Source organism: Pelodiscus sinensis, chromosome 20 (assembly GCF_049634645.1).
Source record: "Pelodiscus sinensis isolate JC-2024 chromosome 20, ASM4963464v1, whole genome shotgun sequence".
In the NCBI taxonomy this organism is placed as follows: domain Eukaryota; kingdom Metazoa; phylum Chordata; order Testudines; family Trionychidae; genus Pelodiscus; species Pelodiscus sinensis.
In genome coordinates, this window is record NC_134730.1 from 2,046,559 (window position 1) to 2,065,951 (window position 19,393).

General features: G+C 54.6%; 1 protein-coding gene across 4 annotated transcripts in view; it reads right to left on the minus strand.

Moving 5' to 3' along the window:
- Window positions 1-19,006, minus strand: part of PIK3R6 (phosphoinositide-3-kinase regulatory subunit 6) — a 58,957-nt gene extending 39,951 nt beyond the window's left edge. Inside the window, exons 1-2 of one of the 4 annotated variants that reach the window (XM_075903474.1) lie at window positions 18,575-19,006; window positions 16,819-16,987 (exon numbers count right to left, since the gene is read on the minus strand). The gene's annotated coding sequence lies outside the window, so the exon portion shown is untranslated. The other 3 variants (XM_075903473.1, XM_075903475.1, XM_075903476.1) reach the window with 3 other exon arrangements.
- Between the last annotated feature and the right edge of the window lie 387 nt (window positions 19,007-19,393).

Here is a 19,393-nt window from a genome sequence, read left to right on the forward strand (position 1 = left end):
TCCTGCTGGGAAAAGTGCCACCCACCTCCCGGACACTGGCTGCTCGCATTCCCCTCCAGACTGGTACAGCGTGAGCAAGCCCCCTGCAGGTCGCTGCGCCCCACCTCCCCAGAGGTGTGTGAGACCATGGGTTGCTCATGGACAGTGACTATCAACAACATCAATTATTGCTCATGTCGCCGGCGGCTTTCCACGGCCACGTCTCGCCTACAGAAGTCGGGTGGGTGGGCTTGGTTGGCTAAACTTAGAAGCCAGTCGCATACCCTGGGATGCCAGGTTTTGAAACAGCCCCCAGGAAGCTACGTGGCTAGACATGCCCCTTCGTTCTGCACGGCTGCACTCCTTTACAACTTTGGACTCCCCCAGTTGTGGCAGAAGCAAGAGCAAGAATTCTTAAGCCTTCCCACAGCAGAAGCTGAACCTGAATTGCAATCCCCTTCTTCTACATTACAGCGTTGGTTTTCCCCAGAGGAAATTTCATTTCTCTCCAGGCTGAAAGGCTGGATTTAGCTGCATGTTGATTTAGACAGGTACAGCTAGAGACACAAAGTGAGCCGCTCTGCCTCAGAAGGTCCCTTACAACATGTGCTAACTACTTATGCTAAACAAATGGGTCTCAGCTGGCATTTTGCTGTGACCCTGGGAAGAACTGTTCCCAGGCCAGGGTAAGAGGTGGGTGTGGGTCATGAGCTTGTCTCCAGACCCCCACAAACAGAGGCTGGTCCAGTGAAAAGCATCACAGCACCCCCCTCGTCCTCCTAACAGCCTGGGACAGACCCAGCTACAAATTCACTGCACACAACAGTGGGGCACATTGCACCATGCACTGTGGGAAGGTGCTTAACTAGTACACTGATGAAGGCATAAGAGTAGGGTTGCCAGATGGTTTCAACAAAAATACCGGACATACTTGACATGACATCACAATCGACATTACATCTTATTCAGAAAATACCGGACATTTCTGTTTTCTCATTTCTATTTTCTCAATTTGTTTCCTGAAGAGAAAGCTCAAATACCGGACTGTCCGGTTCAAAACCAGACACCTAGCAACCCTACATAAGAGCCCATAAAGAATTATAGACCCATAGAACTGGAAGAGACCTCAGAAGGTCATCAAGTCCAGCCCCCTGCTCTAGGCAGGACCAATCCCAACTAAATCAACCCGGCCAGGGCTTTGTCAAGCTGAGACTTAAACACCTCTAGGGATGGAGACTCCACTACATCCCTAGGTAACCCATTCCAGTGCTTCACCACCCTCCTAGTGAAATAGTTTTTCCTAATATCCACCCTGGACTTCTTCCACCATAACTTGAGACCATTGCTCCTTGTTCTGCCATCTGTCACTACTGAGAACAGCCTCTCTCCATCCTCTTTGGAACCTCCCTTCAGGAAGTTGAAGGCTGCTCTCAAATCCCCCCTCACTCTTCGCTTCTGCAGACTAAACAGACCCAAGTCCCTCAGCCACTCCTCATAAGTCATATGCTCCAGCCCCCTAATCATTTTGGTTGCCCTCCGCTGTACCCTCTCCAATGCGTCCACATCCTTTTTGTAGTGGGGGGCCCAGAACTGGACACAATACTCCAAATGTGGCCTCACCAAAGCCGAATAAAGGGGAATAATGACATCTCTGGATCTGCTGGCAATGCTCCTCTTAATGCAACCTAATATGCCATTAGCCTTCTTGGCTACAAGGGCACCCTGCTGACTCATATTCAGCTTCTCATCCACTGTAACCCCCAGGTCCTTTTCTGCTGAACTGCTACTTAGCTGGTTGGTCCCCAGCTTGTAACTATGCTTGGGATTCTTCCGTCCCAGGTGCAGGACTCTGCCCTTGTCCTTGTTGAACCTCATCAGATTTCTTGTGGGCCAATCCCCCAATTTGTCTAAGTCATTCTGTACCCTATCTCTGCCCTTAAGCGTATCTACCTCCCCCCAGCTTAGTGTCATCCACAAACTTGCTGAGGGTGCAACCCATCCCCTCATCCAGGTCATTCATAAAGATATTGAACAAAACCGGCCCTAGAACCGAACCTTGGGGCACTCTGCTGGAAACCCACCGCCATCCTGACATCGAGCCGTTGATCACTACCTGCTGGACAGACTCTCTATAGAATACGATAAGAGCCCATATAGAATGGAACTGACTTCAATGATTTTAATAAGTCTGTACTATTTTCCCTGGCTGTTAGCTCTGCACAACTAATCCAGAACTAATCCAGATTGCAGGACAAAGGGGTTTAGTGCCACTTTGGCCTGCAGAGTCCTTATTACAGCTGTGCTGTGTCAGAAGAAGAGAGTCCAGCTTTGCTGTCCTTCCAGGGTGGAGCCTGAGTTCATAGGGCCGGCCATTAGCAGAGCCCTCCTTTGACTTTGTAAACGTATCACATGCAGAGCCAGCAGACATGGAACCCCCTAATGCCCTTTGGCACCTATTGGGTGGGCCCCGCTTTTTAAAGGGAAAGCGTCTCTGGAAAAGCATCAAAACATTGGTTTGGACACCAAGCCGCCCCCCGTGTACCCGTCCTTCGTTTTTACAGATCCTTGGCTGCAGTGAGCCGCCATGATCCTGTGGAGCTCTGCTGATTAGACCAGCTCCAGAGACTGGGTCTAGCTCACTGCAGGAGGCGAAACTCCAACCTGCGGGGCTGCGGTGCTTAGCCAGCCTAGGGCCCCGATCCTGCAGATTCAGGTGCATGCTTCACTTTCTGCCCCATTAGGGGATCTCAGTGCAGCCAATGGGATTGCTCCCTGCACAGATCAGAAGGGTGTGTAACAGGGGAGCCTAGGGCCTGGTGCACACTAGGGGTGTCTCTGGTCCGGCGAGGTTGGCCAGGGTGTGAGGGGCTGTGATCCCTGCCCGGCATGCTGTGCAGGAGAACCCCCTCATGTAGACGCAGCTATCCTGCACTTCCACTGGTGCCTGGGGGAGCGGGTGGAACAAGCCACCCCAGCAACGTCGCCGTTTTGCCAGCGTCAGGCGGGGCCACCCTGGGAGCTCTTTGCTAGGACAGGAGACGTGGCCCCTGAACGTTGCTGCTTCTGGGTAGCAGCCCCAGAGGGAAAGCAAGTCGCTACCGGGATGCAACCATCAATCACCTGCCATGGAAGCCAATGAAAGCTACAGGCATGGGCCACTTCTACACTTCTACCAGCTGCCCTGTATATCCACCCAGATAACAAACCCACCCCCACAAGCAAAACAAACAGTGCGGTCAAAGCCCAGCTTTGTGGGTTATGGCTGCATCTACTTCAAAGTAGGAATAAGATCCTCCGGAAAAGGGCGCTTTTTCCGGAGGATCGGGGCCAATGTAGACGCTCTTTTTCGGCTTTTCTAAAAGCCGGAAAAAAGCGGCGGACATTTTTATTTAAATGCCGCGGGGGATATTTAAATCCCCCGCAGATTTCCCTATTACGATAGCTGAAATTAACATGCCCCTTCCGGAAAAGGGGCCAGTGTAGACGTAGCCCTGGAGCTAGGCCCAGCATGAAGCAGAGAGACGGCAGCAGCAGCCCCTGACAGCTAAGGCCCCGGGCTCCTCTGATCAGTATTTTCATGACAATTGTCTGTTTCTGAAGGGTTGGTAATATGCACAGGCCTGGAACAAAACACATCTGCTGGTCTTTACGGTCTAGGGAAATCCTATGCGGAAAATGGCTCAGGAGGAGGAACAAAAGGAATTATTTCCCAAACCTGCCACGTCTGAGGAATAATTCCTGAAAACACCATGTCCAATGACCTCAGTCTCCAGGGCAGTAAACAGCCTCAGAGTCCAAAGGACGGAGACACTGAGCCACGCCACGTGTGCTGTCGGAATATGGCAGACAAGAAATAGCGACGGCCGGAGAGGTGGGAACAGCCAATCCCAGAAAGAGCGGGCTGCAGAACTGCGGGTTCAGAGGAGCGAGCGCCCTGAGTGGTGTGTAATGCTCATTTCCAGAAGCAGGGCCGGGCTTGCTAGAACGAACAGCTTGGGAATTCCAGGATCTGTCTCCCCAGTGCCATATGGGTAAAAGCATCAGCTCCCTGCTCTACATCCCAGCATTGCACTGGGAGCGCTGGCGGAGCTGCTTGGCCATTCCGACCCTTAGATGCTTTTCGGAGTCGCTGCTGTGCAGGCCCAAGCCCCGTTCTCTGCAGCCGCCCTTCCTTGTTCTACTTAGAGGCAGAGCTCTGCCTTTCTCTGTAGCGACAGGGCAGTTGGTTGCCCGGGGCCCAGCTTCCTAAGTGACCTGGGTTGCTCTGGCTGGCTGTCCCGTCCTCATCATTGTTTCCTGAGCTGCTGCCTAGCGGACAATGAGATGCTTGGGATCCCGTGGTATTTCCACTTCCACCGCAGTGCCCGCGGGCGCTGTCCACTTTGCTGGGGTCGCAGGGCCCATCGCAGGGGTGTGCGAGAGTGAAGCCGGGAGTGGGCTCAGGACGGGGACGGCGAATCAGAACCAGGCCCGACATTCCCTCGTGAGCGAAGAGCCGTCTGCCCCATCTCTGGCCCCTCCCTGCCTAGGATCTGAGGGGAGTTACCCTGACGGCCAATCACAGGGGCAGGGCCCTGCATAAGGCTGCACCCACAGCACTGGCTGGGTCGATGGCAGCAGCAATGGAATCTGGACCTCTGGGGTGAGACCAGCGGCGCAGTGCTCGGTCAGCTGCAGTGACCACCAGGGGGAGACAGAGCGCCGCACCGCGTGAGTGGCCCGGTCGCTCTCTGGCAGCTGGAGGGCTCCTCCAATAGGGGCAGAGCAAAAGTCCTTCTCTACCGAGCTGATCTGATTGACGGGCTCCTCGTCCTGTCAGGAAGCAGCCACTCTGCCCCACCCAACAGAGGTCAGGTGCAGCGCAGTGGGGAGAGGGAAGTCGGGCCTTTCCCCCAAACGGGTGACAGTGTGTGTACCACTTGGTGCTGCTCAGAGCAGCGCCTGTCTGTGCCCAGCTGGGTGCGAGGGTTTATTTTCAGCTGAGGCTGGTGTCGGAGCAGCTCCCAGGCCCAGAGTGACGGCTGGTTGGAAGTTTCTCACCCAAAGAGGTTTCCGCCATAAAACGCCATTTTGACCCCAGTCGACTTTTCCCGAAATCAGACTGTTCTGGGTGACGTTCCACGCGAAAAGCGGCTTTGGAAGCGGAACGCTTCCGGAAGGCCCTTTCCTGGGAGCTGTGGCCAGCGTTCGATTTGTGCTGGTTTGGAATGAAGACCATCTGGGCGTTGAAATGTTGCGACAGAAACGCTCCCTGCAACGAGGGACCTCGTTCCAGCTGCATTTCAGCTCTCTCTGCAGAGGCCTTTCCCTGGCCCCTCCGTTCATCACACGCGCCCCGGGCAGAGCCCTGTGCCCAAATATTCTTTAAAGCCTGCTCACCTCCCACGCTGCAATGCCCACTGCCCGTCACATTTGCTCCCACATCGTTTCTTGCATTTTTAGCTCTGTCCCACCTGCAAAACTTAGATCCTGCAAATCCCACAAGAGAGTGAACGCCTCCCCCCAAACACATTGGTGAACATATTACGTGCACATGAGAAAGACAAGCACCAACAAATTAATTACGTGAATAGGCTACGCCTGGTAAGCTGACAAGTGATTGTCTTTTCCTGCAAATTGCTGCAGGATGATTTTTTTTGCCTTCCCAATCCCACCTGCAACAAAGTACGTTTTACCTGCTCCTGCTTTTCTGTCAGTGGGTCCCGCAGGGCCTGCAGAGGTCCAGTCCTGCTGCAGGGGTCTGGCCTCGGATGCTGTTTCTAGGAGCAACTCTTTGAGCTGGAGGCAGATGCCTTCCCCTTTCAGCTGGGTTGATTGGGACTGCGTGTATGCACTGGTACTCATTCATTAACACAGAGGCTCTTTTACCCTACGTGCTCGTTGGGGGTATGTGTGTGTGTGTGTGTGCATGTCCATGTGTGTGCATGTCCACGTGTGTGCATGTCTGAGTGTGTGTATCTTATCGGCATGCAGGCGTGTGTGTGAGAGTGTGTGACCATGTGCAAGCACACACGTGTGTAGGTGTGCGTGCATGTGTGTGTGGATGTATGTGCGCGAGCTGCCTCACCCACGGTTTGCTAGCGACTTAACCGGTTTCAGGAAACTCGTTCAGAGGGAAGTCAAAGTGCAGCCCAGTTTCCATCGCTCGGGGAGCCAAGTAGCAAACCAGGCTCCCTCCCCGGCCCCCACCAAACACGCAGCGCCTGGCTGAGCACCTGCCTCTGGCCGAGGCAGACTCTGGAGTGCATCCCTGCGCCAGGCCCGTACAAATCCCCGCCTCAAGCTGCCTCTCCGCAAGGAGCACCGGGAGCTGTCCAGGGAGGGTGTAGAGCAGGGACGGCCCGGCTCAGTCTCCTGAGCCAGAAGACAAGGGACAATGTACAGCAGGGTCGTCCACCAAGCAGAAGCAGAGCTGCTGACAGACAGCAACTGCACCACGGCTAAAAGCCACCAGCAGAGCAGGAGAAGCCAACCAGGCCCACACACGCCCCTTCCCACCAAGGCCCTTCACCCATGAGGGGATGAGGGGTCCCCTAGTTCCAGAGGCCAATCCAAGCTGCCCCTAGGGGCTGCCATGCTCTCTAGGGGTCCGGTCTATCGACCACCCTGTTCTGCAGAAAACTCTTCTGCCCATCGTAGCCAGTGCCCCATATTTTCAGGGTAACCCCCCCCCCACACACACACACTGCCCTTACCTTCCCTTGGGGTCTTCTAAGTGGTAGGTGCCCAGCTCCCGCCCGAGCACAGCGCTTCCCTGGCCAGCGCATGGCAGGGCAAACGACGGGGAGCAGGAGCGAGCCTAGGCAGCCCTCAGCCGTGCATGGCGCACCCGCCGCCCAACGGGCTACACTGAGGGGCTGCCAGCCCCCTCTGACCTTTGCATCGGCGGCCAAGTGAAAAACGCTGCAGCGCCCGAAAGGGTTTCACTTCTAGATTTTCTCTCCGTGAGCTCTGAGCGCTCTGCTCATTGGCGACCACAGGGCTTCCGTCCGAGAGCAGGGAGGGCCCGCAGCCCCCAGAGAGCGCACAGGGCCGGTGGGGAAATGGCTGATGACTCAGTGGGGGAAACATGACACACAGCAGCAGCAGCGGCCGCGCTCCCTGATAATAGCAGAGCCCCCTTCCCATTTCCTCCACCACCCAGCCCCCTCGCCTGCCAGCCCCCTCCCCCGCTTTGATTCGAAACGCTCTTTCAGGACTCAGAGGGGAGCCACATTTTTAAATTTGAAATTTGTAGCTTTTTATAAAAACCCGGCTGAGTCTCCTTTGTGCCGTTGCCCTGGAATTTCCCTTCGCTTCCAGGAGCACAACTCGGGAGTGGGGCAGCGGCCCTTCAGGAGTATTTCCAGAGGGAAGACCAGGTGGGACCAGGTCTCAGGTGCCAGACTGGGAGGCAGTGTCACTAGGACCCAGAGTGTAGGGATGGGGGCATCATGTGAGCTCCCTGTCTCAGGTGCCAAAATGTTGTGGGCCGGCCCTGGTTGGGACCTGCCCGGTTAGTTTGGGGAGGGGGAAATCAGGGTGCGGGAAACTTTGGTGAAAAAAAATCGCCTCCCGTTTCCAGGAAGCATGCTGGGTTGTCACGGATACAGCCCCTCTGGCTTAGCCCAGGTAACGCTGTCGTGGCAGGCATGCTGATGGGCCCTTCGGCAGCGGAGAAGGCGGGGCCATCACCCGTCAGCAGCGCTTCCTGGAACCCAGCTCCTGCCCAAGTAACTTGGAAAGGGGTTTTCTAGGTGGCTGCTGAGAGTGGCGGGGCTGATGCAGGGGGCTTAGGCTGCGGCTGCAAGGCGTGTGACTTGGTGCCACCAGCATTCGCATTTAAAACGCTGGAGCTCCATAAAATGAGCATGGCCACACTCAGTGCATGAACACTGGCTCAGTCCCTGCCCCAAGCGGGAGGAGAACAGAGCAGCTGTGTTCCCAGGGGCTTCCCACAGGGATGGGTTCTTGGCCCCACCTCTTCTGGCCCAGGCGTCTTCCCCTTTTTCGTCCACCAGACTCCAACCTCCCTCCACAACCACTGGGGCTGCTGCTGGCCCCTACCCAGCGCTCCCCCCCCCATCCCCGCCAATGCGGCCACTCGTCCTTGCTCCTGCCTCAGGGTAGCGCCCCCAGCCTGCTCCCGGACAGCCCAGGAGCTCCAGAGAGCCAGAGAGAAGAGCTGGGAGGTGCGAGTTGGCCCCAGCCTCCCAGGCCAGGCTTGCTGACCAGACCCCAGTAGCCCCACCTTGGGATCACAAGCAACGTAACCTCCAGCCTCTGGCACCACAACAGCAGGCTGGGGGCAGGGCCTGGGGGACTCGGGTGGAGCCTGGGAGGGGCCAGGTGAGGCACTTCGGAAAGGCAACGCCTTCCCCTGCCTATGATACCCGCTGCCCCGACAATGAGAGTAATGAACCCTTGGAACGATTTACCACGAGTCGGGGGGATTCATCATCCCAGAAACACTTTTAACGGGCGGCTGGGTCTTTTTCTAAGGGTCCGTCTACACTGACACCCTCGTTCCAACTAGGGTGGCAGTGTAGACATACCCGAAAAGATTTGTTCTGGGAATTGTTTGGGGGAACTTGTCTGGCCTGTGCCAGGAACTCAGATTAGATGCTCACAGCGGTTCCGTCTGGCCTTGGAATTGATGGACCTAGGAGGTGAGAAGTGTCATGCTTTAAGCGGCATGAAACCCTGCAAGATGTGGCGGCCTAGACTCTTTGGCAGGGTTCAGCGGGGTCCCTTTCTGCTTTCAGGACCTGCACTCTTCTCTAAGCTTATTCCAGGACTTCTGGCTAGGCCAGTGGATGCTGAGCTGTTGGTGAGAACAGCTGGGCGCTCCCAGGAGTGTTCTCAAACAAGCATGACATCGTGCTCCATCCAAGTACCCTTGGACCAGGCCTACACTAGAGAGCTTACAGCAGAGCTGCTGGAAGATCGGCCAGGTAGCCACTGTATGCTGACAGGCGAGAGCTGACAGGCGGGAGCACTGACACAATGAAACCATGGCCAACAAGCAGCAGTCGCTAAGTCAGCGAGAGAGCGTTACGTGTCTGTCGGTGTAACACGTATCGCTCCAGGGTGTGTATTTCACACCTCTGGGTGATGTAAGTGATACCAAGAAGAGTGCTAGGGACTACACATCCTGAGCTACAGTGGTTGCCTCTAGTCTAGGGGCCCTCAAACGTTTTCATAGTCCAGATAGAACAAGGAGCCCAGTGGCACCAGAAGGACTAGCAATTTGACTATGGCATAAGCTTTCCTGAGCTGCCACTCACTTCAGCCCAGCTGCAAGAGAGAGGCATAGCAGCCGGGGCTGTGTTTACAGGCTGTGATAGCGCGTTGGGGTTTTCCCGTCTCCTGCACCCCCGTAATGGCACGGACAGACTCTACCAGCCAGTAGAATGGAGGGAGTTAATTGCTTCTCCAGGATACAGCACAGCACAGATGTCATCTGGTTACAGGAACTGGGGCTAAGAGGCCTCAGTGCCCCCCTTGAGATGGGAGGTGGCTGGGCCCTACAATCCCAGCCCCCCTCCCTAGCTCCTTCTCCCCTGCTTCCCAGATAGCAACTAAATAGAATAATAGAATAATAGGACTGGAAGGGACCTCAAGAGGTCATCGAGTCCAGCCCCCTGCCCTCAAGGCAGGATCAAGCTCCGTCTACACCATCCCTGACAGATGTCTATCTAACCTGTTCTTAAATATCTCCAGAGAGAGAGATTCCACCACCTCCCTTGGAAATTTATTCCAATATTTGACCACCCTGACAGTTAGGAATTTTTTCCTAATGTCCAATCTAAACCTCCCCTGCTGCACTTGAAGCCCATTACTCCTTGTCCTGTCCTCAGAAACCAAGAGGAACAAATTTTCTCCTTCCTCCTTGTGACACCCTTTTAGATATTTGAAAACCGCTATCATGTCCCCCCTTAATCTTCTTTTTTCCAAACTAAACAAGCCCAGTTCATGAAGCCTGGCTTCATAGGTCATGTTCTCTAAACCTTTAATCATTCTTGTTGCTCTTCTCTGTACCCTTTCCAATTTTTCCACATCTTTCTTGAAATGTGGCGCCCAGAACTGGACACAGTACTCCAGCTGAGGCCTAACTAGTGCAGAGTAGAGCGGCAGAATGACTTCACGAGTTTTGCTTACAACACACCTGTTGATACAACCTAGAATCATATTTGCTTTTTTTGCAACAGCATCACACTGTTGACTCATATTCAACTTGTGGTCCACTATGACCCCTAGATCCCTTTCTGCCATGCTCCTTCCTAGACAGTCGCTTCCCATCTTGTATGTATGGAACTGATTGTTCCTTCCTAAGTGGAGCACTTTGCATTTCTCTTTATTAAACCTCATCCTGTTTACCTCTGACCATTTCTCTAACTTGCTAAGGTCATTTTGAATTATGTCCCTATCCTCCAAAGAAGTCGCAACCCCACCCAGTTTGGTATCATCTGCAAACTTAATAAGCGTACTCTCTATCCCAATATCTACATCATTGATGAAGATATTGAACAGTACGGGTCCCAAAACAGACCCTTGAGGAACTCCACTTGTTATCCCTTTCCAGCAGGATTTAGAACCGTTAACAACAACTCTCTGACTAGGGTTATCCAGCCAATTATGCACCCACCTTATCGTGGCCCTATCTAAGTTATATTTGCCTAGTTTATCAATAAGAATATTATGCGAGACCATATCAAATGCCTTACTAAAGTCTAGGTATATAACATCCACCGCTTCTCCCTTATCCACAAGGCTCGTTATCTTATCAAAGAAAGCTATCAGATTAGTTTGGCATGACTTGTTCTTCACAAACCCATGCTGGCTATTCCCTATCACTTTATTACCTTCCAAGTGTTTGCATATGATTTCCTTAATTACCTGCTCCATTATCTTCCCTGGGACAGACGTTAAACTGACCGGTCTGTAGTTTCCTGGGTTGTTCTTATTCCCCTTTTTATAGATGGGCACAATATTTGCCCTTTTCCAGTCTTCTGGAATCTCCCCTGTCTGCCATGATTTTTCAAAGATCATAGCTAAAGGCTCAGATACCTCCTCTATCAGCTCCTTGAGTATCCTGGGATGCATTTCATCAGGACCTGGTGACTTGCTGACATCTAACTTTCCTAAGTGATTTTTAACTTGTTCTTTGTGTATCCTATCTTCTAAACTTACCCTCTCTCTGCTTGTATTCACCGTCCCTTCCAGCCCTGCCCCCCAGCCAAGGGCGGCATTCCACCTTCCTTTGTTCCTCTCCCTGGGGGGTAACTGGTAGAACAGGTTCCCTCCCTGTCCCATCAGCTACTCGGCTGGGCCGTGGTACAGGCAGCAGCCAGTGGGAGTCACCCACAGCCCAAGCCTAGCAACCAGCAAGGTACCCGCACTATGTCACACAGGCACATCGCATGGAAGACACGGGAAGTAATTGTCCCTCTTGGCTTGGCACAGGGGAGGTCTCAGCTGGATCACTGTGTCCAGTTCTGGACACCACCGTTTAGGAGAGATGTGGACAAGTTTGGGGAGAGTCCAGAGGAAGGGGGGTGGGGAAGGGAGAGAGGGTTCAGAAAAGCTGACCTAAGAGGGATGGTTACAAGAACTGACCACGTTTAGTCTTGAGAAAGGACGACTGAGCTGTGGATTAGGGAACAGACCAGATAACAGCAATTAAATATGCCAACGGCTGTTCTAAACGAGACAGAGCAATTGTTCTCTATGTCCATGGGCTTAATCTGCAGCCAGGGAGGTTTAGGGTAGATCTCTGGAAAATCTTTAACTGGAAGGGGAGCTAAGCTCTGGAACAGGCTTCCAAGGGAGGCTGTGGAATCCCTGTCGCTGGGTGGTTTGAAGACCTGGTTGGACACGCCTGTGTCAGGGATGGTCTAGGCTAGGTTACGTGGACCGGCCTACAGCAGAGGCTGGACTTAACCCCTAGAGGCCCCTTCCAGCCCCATGTCTCTCTGATTCTGCGTAAGTGGCTGGAGAGCCGGGAAGGAGCCAGCAGATGGCTCTCGGGAACTTGCAGCGCTGTTTGTAGGACCAACACCTTTGTTGTTGTGAGCTGCAAACGGTGCCCCGAGTCCGCGGCGCTTTCCATCAGCCAGCTCTTAACAGGTTCACACGACAGACCTCCCCTCACTTCCTCTGGGACGCTGGTCTATCATCTAAGGAAGGGTTTCTGTCCTTTTACCTACAATTTCCTTTCCTGAATCCACCCTGTGCGCCGAGAACAGCTGTAGTCTAGACAGTTCTAGCCTAGAGAGACGTATTTTCCAGCTACTCCTGGCACTGGCCAGTGAGAGTCAAAGACCCCCTCCGCGTTCACAGAGCGCTTAGCAACACCACAAAACAATTCGCGAGCAGCGATGCAGGCATGGACTTCCCTGAGACCCTGCGGTTGAGAAAGCCATTTCCTGTCTGCACCGCTGGTGTATCAAATAAGGTAACATGCCGACTTTGGCAAAGGAGGCCTGGAGCAGCGACCCCGGGGGAAGAGGATACGGAGCCTCGCCCATGGGCCAGGGACATCTCCCTTGCAGCAGCTGGCGAGCGCCCAGCCCCGCGGATGGCCAGTCCTGCCCCGCTCTCCTGTGTCTCTTGGCGGGTGGCTAAAGAGCTGCTTCTGAGTTGCCGTTTCCTCTGGGGGTGGGGAAATTTATTCCTCTCTCATGGGAGCTTTGCAAAGGTGCCACAGCCCTCAGGAGCCATCCAGCACTATGTGCCAAGACTGTCAACACACTCACCCTGGGGCTCTGCTGGTACCGGACCAGGCTTCTAAGGGAGGTTGTAGAACCCCCCTCAGTGAACCGGCTGGACCGCAAGGTGCCAGGGGGCGTTCTGGCTTTCCTTGGCCAGGTCTCAGCACATGGGGCTGGATTTGGTCCCATACAGGCCTGAAGCTCTAGAGCGAGTGCACTGAAGAAGAGGCAGAGCCAGACGCCTCTGGACCTGGAGACGAGCTTTCTGAGAGGTGGCCTCAGGGTCTGGGTGGGTTTCCTCTGGGCGAGTAGATCAGGCCCTCTCGGTAGAGCCGGCCGGTGCTCGCTGCGATGGGAGGGCCCTGCCCGTCTGTTCGTCAAGCCAGGCTGCAGCGAGCCCGCCCCACATGGAGCTGCGACACTCCGGGAAACGGCACAAGAGCCTGTTACCAGCTTTCCCCACTGGTGTGCGCGGGGAAACGGCACGTCCCCTTTGGACGGCGTCTCAAGGCATTTGCAGAGACGCTCCTGACTGTCTAATACAGGGTGGGGGAGGGGGCTGAATGACAGGCTGCGGCCCAACGCTGGGGGGGTGGGGTGCCGGGCTTTGGGGCTCATGGCTGCAGGGGATCCGGTGAGCAGCAGGGGGGGCTCCCTGCCTGTCCTGGCACTTCAGACTGCGCTGCTTGAGCCCCAGAAGCGGCCGGCAGCAGGCCTGGCTTCTGGGGGGAGGGAGAGGAGTGCACAGGGCTCTGCGCACAGCCCCTGCCCCAAGCACTAGCTCCGCACTCCTATTGGCTGGGACCCTGCTGCTGGCTGCTTCTGGGTGCAGCAGGGTCTGCGGTGCCTGGAGAGGCAGGAAGCTGCCTCAGCCCCCCCGCTGCACCACTGACTGGGAGCTGCCCCTCCTGCCCCCCCAAATCCAGAGCCCCCCCTGCCCCCCAAATCCAGAGCCCCTCCTGCCCCCCCAAATCCAGAGCCCCTTCTGACACCCCAAAGCTCCTCCTCAGCCCACCCCGGAGCCCGCACTCTAGCTACATTATGTTGGGTCACAGGCACCGACAGAAAAAGCGTTTGAAGGCCAGGGAGCGGAGGGGGCGATCCAGGCACGAGGCGCAGCCGAGAACGTGTCTGTGCCGGCCCAGGGGAGCACTGCCACATTCTCCCCACGTCCCCGTCCTGAATCCGCACTGCAATCGATAGCACCGCAGCGAACCCTGGGCTCCTTTCCTTCGCCGCCCTTCGCAGACTCACCCTTCAGCTGGCAGAGCTGAGCAGCTGCCTGTCACTGGCCACACGCCTGGTTTGGGAAACAGACACGTGACCAGAAGAGTTTTGAACGGCCCTGTCCAGTTACAAGACAAGAATCACAGCGACCGGAGAGCACTCAAGGGCCAGAATCCGGGGACAATAGGACAAAGCCAGGAAAATATTCTCTCTTCTAAACCCCTCTATTACCCAAAGCCATGCGCGGTCAGTGAAGTGCACCCACACGGTGCAGGCGAGTTATATACAGCCACGCCAGGCTCTCCAGCCTTGTACTCCCATGTATTTAGTCTCACACATTGTCAGCCAAGTACAGTTGGCGTTTTCTTGTTACCATTTCGTGCACCTTGTGTCGCAGCACAAGTGGCTACATTTGCAAGGGAAATTCAATTGGGAACAGACTATGAAAGTCACCCCACTTCCTCCCTCTCGGTCACAGCGCCAATCCACAAGCTCTACACACATGTCAGAAATCAAAACCCTGGCTGGCTGCCACCGCGAAGAACGGGGGTACAAATACCGTCACAGGCGGCTGGTCCCGAGCCGTCCCGCATGGTGTGGTTGTGAGCCCGCGGCTCAGGGCAGCTTGCACAAGCATGCGTGTCCGTGCCGTCTTGCCACACTGTGAGAGGTGCCCCCGGAGCAGATCAGAGTTCACCGCCCCCTGCGCGCTCACACCACTGCCGAGCGAGAGCAGTTCTGAAAGTAACACATGAGGCGGGGAGCAGAGCTCTCACGCCGGCGCTCACAGCCGGAGTTTCCTTTTCGCTCCAGTGAAAGGTGCAGGAGCAGGAAGTATCAAACGAGAGTACAGGGACCTTTGTTGGCTAGAAGGGTCCACCCTCTTCGCAGGTTTCAGCCCAAATCCGGATGTCGCCACTGCTACTTTTAGACCCACAGCAGGGTTGCTTGATCTGAGCTGTCTAGCTCACTACTGGGAGGCTTTCTGTGCAGCACCCCCCATTCCCTAGCTGCCCCCTGCCACTCACCGCTGCTTTAAAGCCCCTTGTGATTCTGGGCTGTGTGCATGGGACTCTGCCAACTCCAACAAGGGTCTGATTTTATCCTCTGCACCTGGCGCCCTCCGTCACACCTGAGCAAAGTGTCAAGAGAATGCTACAAGCACTCCTGCACCTCTGCACGCCCACTTTGTACTCCCCATGCCGATTCTCCTCTGCCATCGGTTTTACACTCTCTGACTCCAATGGAGCTACTCCAGATTCAGGGCCAGATCTAGGGTGGCTGCCCGGCTGGAGTGTCATAGAATCATATTGCTGGAAGAGACCGCAGGGGGTCATCAAGTCCAGCCCCCTGCCCAATCCAAGCCCAACTAAATCATCCCAGCCAGGGCTTTGTCAAGCCGAGACTTAAACACCTCTAGGGATGGAGATTCCACCCCCTCCCTAGGGAACCCGTCCCAGCGCTTCCCCACCCGCCTAGTGAAATAGTTTTTCCTAATATCCAACCTAGATCTCCCCCACTGCAACTTGAGCCCATTGCTCCTTGTTCTGCCATCTGCCACCCCTGAGAACAGCCTCTCGCCAGCCTCTTTGGAACCTCCCTTCAGGAAGCTGAAGGCTGCTCTCAAATCCCCCCTCACTCTTCTCTTCTGCAGACTAAACAGACCCAAATCCCTCAGTCTCCCCTCATAGGTCATATGCTCCAGCCCTTGAATCATTTTGGTCGCCTGCCGCTGGACCCTCTCCAATGCATCCACATCCTTTCAATAGTGGGGGCCCCAGAACTGGACACAATACTCCAGACGTGGCCTCAGAGCCGAATAAAGGGGAATAATCACTTCCCTGGATCTGCTGGCCATGCTCCTCCTAATGCCCCTAATACGCCATTAGCCTTCTTGGCTACAAGGGCGCCCTGCTGACTCATCTCCAGCTTCTCATCCACTGTGATCCCCGGGTCCTTTTCTGCAGAACTGCTACGTAGCCATTCAGTCCCCAGCCTGTACCAATGCTTGGGATTCTTCCCTCCCACGTGCAGGACTCTGCACTCGTCCTTGTTGAACCTCATCAGATTTCTTGTGGCCCGATCCTCTAATCTGTCCAGCTCACTCTGGACCCTCTCCCTTCCCTCCAGAATTTCTACCTCTCTCCCCAGCTTAGTGTCATCTGCAAACTTGCTGAGGGTGCAATCCATCCCCTCAGCCAGGTCATTCATAAAGATGGTTGGGGCTTGCATATAAAGCAGAGCCCCACACCCCCGTCCTGAGGTCACTGTGTGCAGCTTTGCTTTGCTTTCCATGCCGTAATGTAGAGCAGTCCAAGGGCTGCTCTAAAGTAGGCCCTGCTGCTAGTAGCCCTAAGGATCAAATCCACGGCCAGGGATACACACAGGGCTTGTGTGCCCGGGCCTTGCCTCGTTTGGCAGCAGCAGAGAGGGGCTGACCAAAAACCCCAACGAAACTGAACCGCGGTTCAGGAAAAGGGGGCTGCAGAGACACACTGGTGTGGTGCTGCCACGAGCCCCTTATGGCCATTGCTGCTCACGCCTGAAGTCACAACTAAAACTGAGCAAAACTTTCATTATAAAACCCCCAAACCACATAAAGTTCAGCTGGCTCCCGGTTTCAAAGCTCAGCCTAGGTTCAAACAGGCCCCTAAGGTGCAGGAGACTCTAATGAGAGGAGCACGTTTGGGCAGATTTAGGGTTTCACCCCAAACATGGCTCAGCTTGTGAGTTCGGCTGGTCCAGGAGCCCTCCCTCCGCGCTGCTCCTGAGGACGTAGGTGACTCGCTCAGACTTTGCCTCCCAGCAGTAATCTGCAGGTTCTGCTTCTGTGAGGTTCCTCTGGGCCAGCAGACTCATTTGTGGAAAGCAAACACAAACACAGAGGAGCCGATTCATTAAAGAATTCTAAGGAACTTACATACACCGATCAGTCCACTCCCTTTCGCAGTTTCTTCTGTGTCTGTCTGTCTCAGAGTCCAATAGGCTCGAAAGTCTTTTGCTTAATCTGGAGTGGGAAGTGCAGGCTTGTTCCTGGATACTAATGACTCTTTGGAGAATACCCCCAAACACGTCACCTTGAATTACTTCTAAGGGAAGAAAATGATTTTCAGGAAGCGTCGGGTCTTTAAATTTAGCCTCTCTACTTCCATTTCCAAAGCCAGCTTCAGAAAAACAATCCGGGGGAAAAAATAAAAGAATTCCCAAGTCCATTGCCAGATTTACTCAGAAAAACGGCCAAGGAAAGTCCTTCCACCTGCTGGGGAAGTTGGAGCAAGCGGTGCCCTGTTCTGCAATAGAATGAATAGACTCCTCCCTTCCCTATAAATGATTAGCTTGCAATAATATAGTTGCACATGAGAGGTGAGTGAACACCACCAAAGAAATTCAGAGTCGGCATTTAGAGTGAAATGTCAGGGAGCCTCCGACTGTCCATGCGAGAGAACATTGTAGGGTGCGGGGTGACTCTGAGTAAGGTACCTCTTAGAACTCAGAGCTGTGACCATCAGAAAATGCTTGATGAGAGGGGAGAGTATTTGCGGCAGAAGGAATAAAAGCTGCTGATTGTTGCACTGTTTTAGCCTTCTGCTTTGTGACACTTGCACGCTGAGCAGACCCCTTCCCGGTTTCCCATCCCAGAAGGACTGCTCAGATTTCCTTCTTTCCATCACCGTCATCACTAGTTAGGAGTGATGCTATCAACACTGTTCACAGGCCGCCACCAGGGCGCTGCACACAGTGCAAGTGAGACACCCTCCCTCTCCCGAGACCCGATGCCCAGAGGGCAATGAAGAGGAGACACAATCAGCAGGCTGCTTGAGGGAGCGAGGATAACAGGAAGGGCAATGTGAGCATGTGACCCTTTCCACTGCCTGAAAGCAGCAGGTGCAGAGGGTCAGTTTCACAAGGGTTCTAAAGGCACCAGGGATATTGACCAGAGGCCAGAGGCTTTTTGCTGAGGATCATTTCACTGATCAAACTTCAGCTGGGAGTTTACTAGAGGTTACTAGAGGCCAGCTGCTGGGGGGGCGGGAGTGGGGGGAGAGCCTCATGCAATGAGCCTGTGTCTCAGAGCAGCCTTGTGCACAAAACCACCCACTGTTCCCCAGGCTGGCAGGAACAGCAGAGACGACTGAACGGGCTGCACACATTGAAATCCTCCCTGGCCCAAGGGGAGGTCGCTTCAGGTTGTGGCTCCAGTACGCCGACTGGGAAGCCGGGGGAAGATGTGCTGCTGCTGCCCATGATGTGCCAGGCCTGCGGATAAGCAGGGAGTTTCAGTCCCCCACCTAGCCGCAGCAAGGAATGCTCTTAGAGAAAGGAAACCGTGCACATCCTGTTCGGACAATTTCCAGGGCCTTTTCCTACCAGGGAGAGAATATTCTCTGTCTCTCACTTCCCCACCCCCATGCAAGATTTCTAATTTCTCCAATCCGCAGCTATCCCGATTATGCCAAGCTTGCGAGTGACTCTGTCATTTTTGTATCCCCCCCTTAAAAGTTGTTAGTGAAGAACCTGAGTAGAGAAGCCCCTATTGGATGCTGCATTGATCTCGGCAGCAGGCTCCCTCCAAAAGAGCTGAGCAAGCCACAGGACTACGACAAGGGCAGCATTTCAGCACCAGCAAGCGAGGCATTCAGCAGCATCCTGCTATATGGAAGGATAAAGTTACCTACTTCTGTTAGAACTGCCACTGGGGCGATCCGCCAGTCTCATGTGCACCTGAGGTCCCATCCCGAAAGCAGGTAGCAGGACCCAGCTCTTGATATGCCATCCCCTTGCCCGCGCTGATTGCACAGGGGGGCAGCCCAGGCAATCTAAATGATCCGGCTGCTGCCTTTCCAGGAGCTGTGCTGCATGTTTCAAAGTCTGCAGACGTCTCTGAGAAAAGGGAAGCGCCCGGGTTATTTCAAGACAACTTCCTCTTTCGTGCAAGAAATCTCCCAAGGAGAGAGAGAGCCTAGTTGCGCGTTATCTCCCTGGCAGGCGTGCAGAGCCCAGCAGGGGAGGAAGGGCCGAGCGCTGCTGTACTTTGCTAATCTTCAGCAACCCAACGAATGGTCGGGTCAGGTGGTGATGGTAAGACCCGGGCTGAGCCACGCCTAAGAGTAGGTGGCATGAGTCACTTATCTGGCAGTGCCACCTCGGCCCTAGCCCCACCTCTGTGTCGCGTGTCGGCTCAGCCCACCAAGAGACCGGGCATGAACTTCTGTCACAATACCAGCCTGCTAAGAAACTGGCAGTGTCTGAGAAAAACAAACCTTGCCAACTATCCAGCATGCAAACAAACAATGTTGCTAAGAGCTACAGGGAGGCATCTGGCTAAGACATGGCTACTTTCCCAGCTCTCTAGCCCGGCTTCGCATTCCTTCTGATAACAGTGCCTCTGGGCATTTCTATAGGGCCTGTCCTCCCTGGGGGTCTCAGAGCACTTCACAAGCATTCTTCACAGGAAGAGCAGTACTGTCCCCACTTCAGAGGGGGTTGGGAGAGCG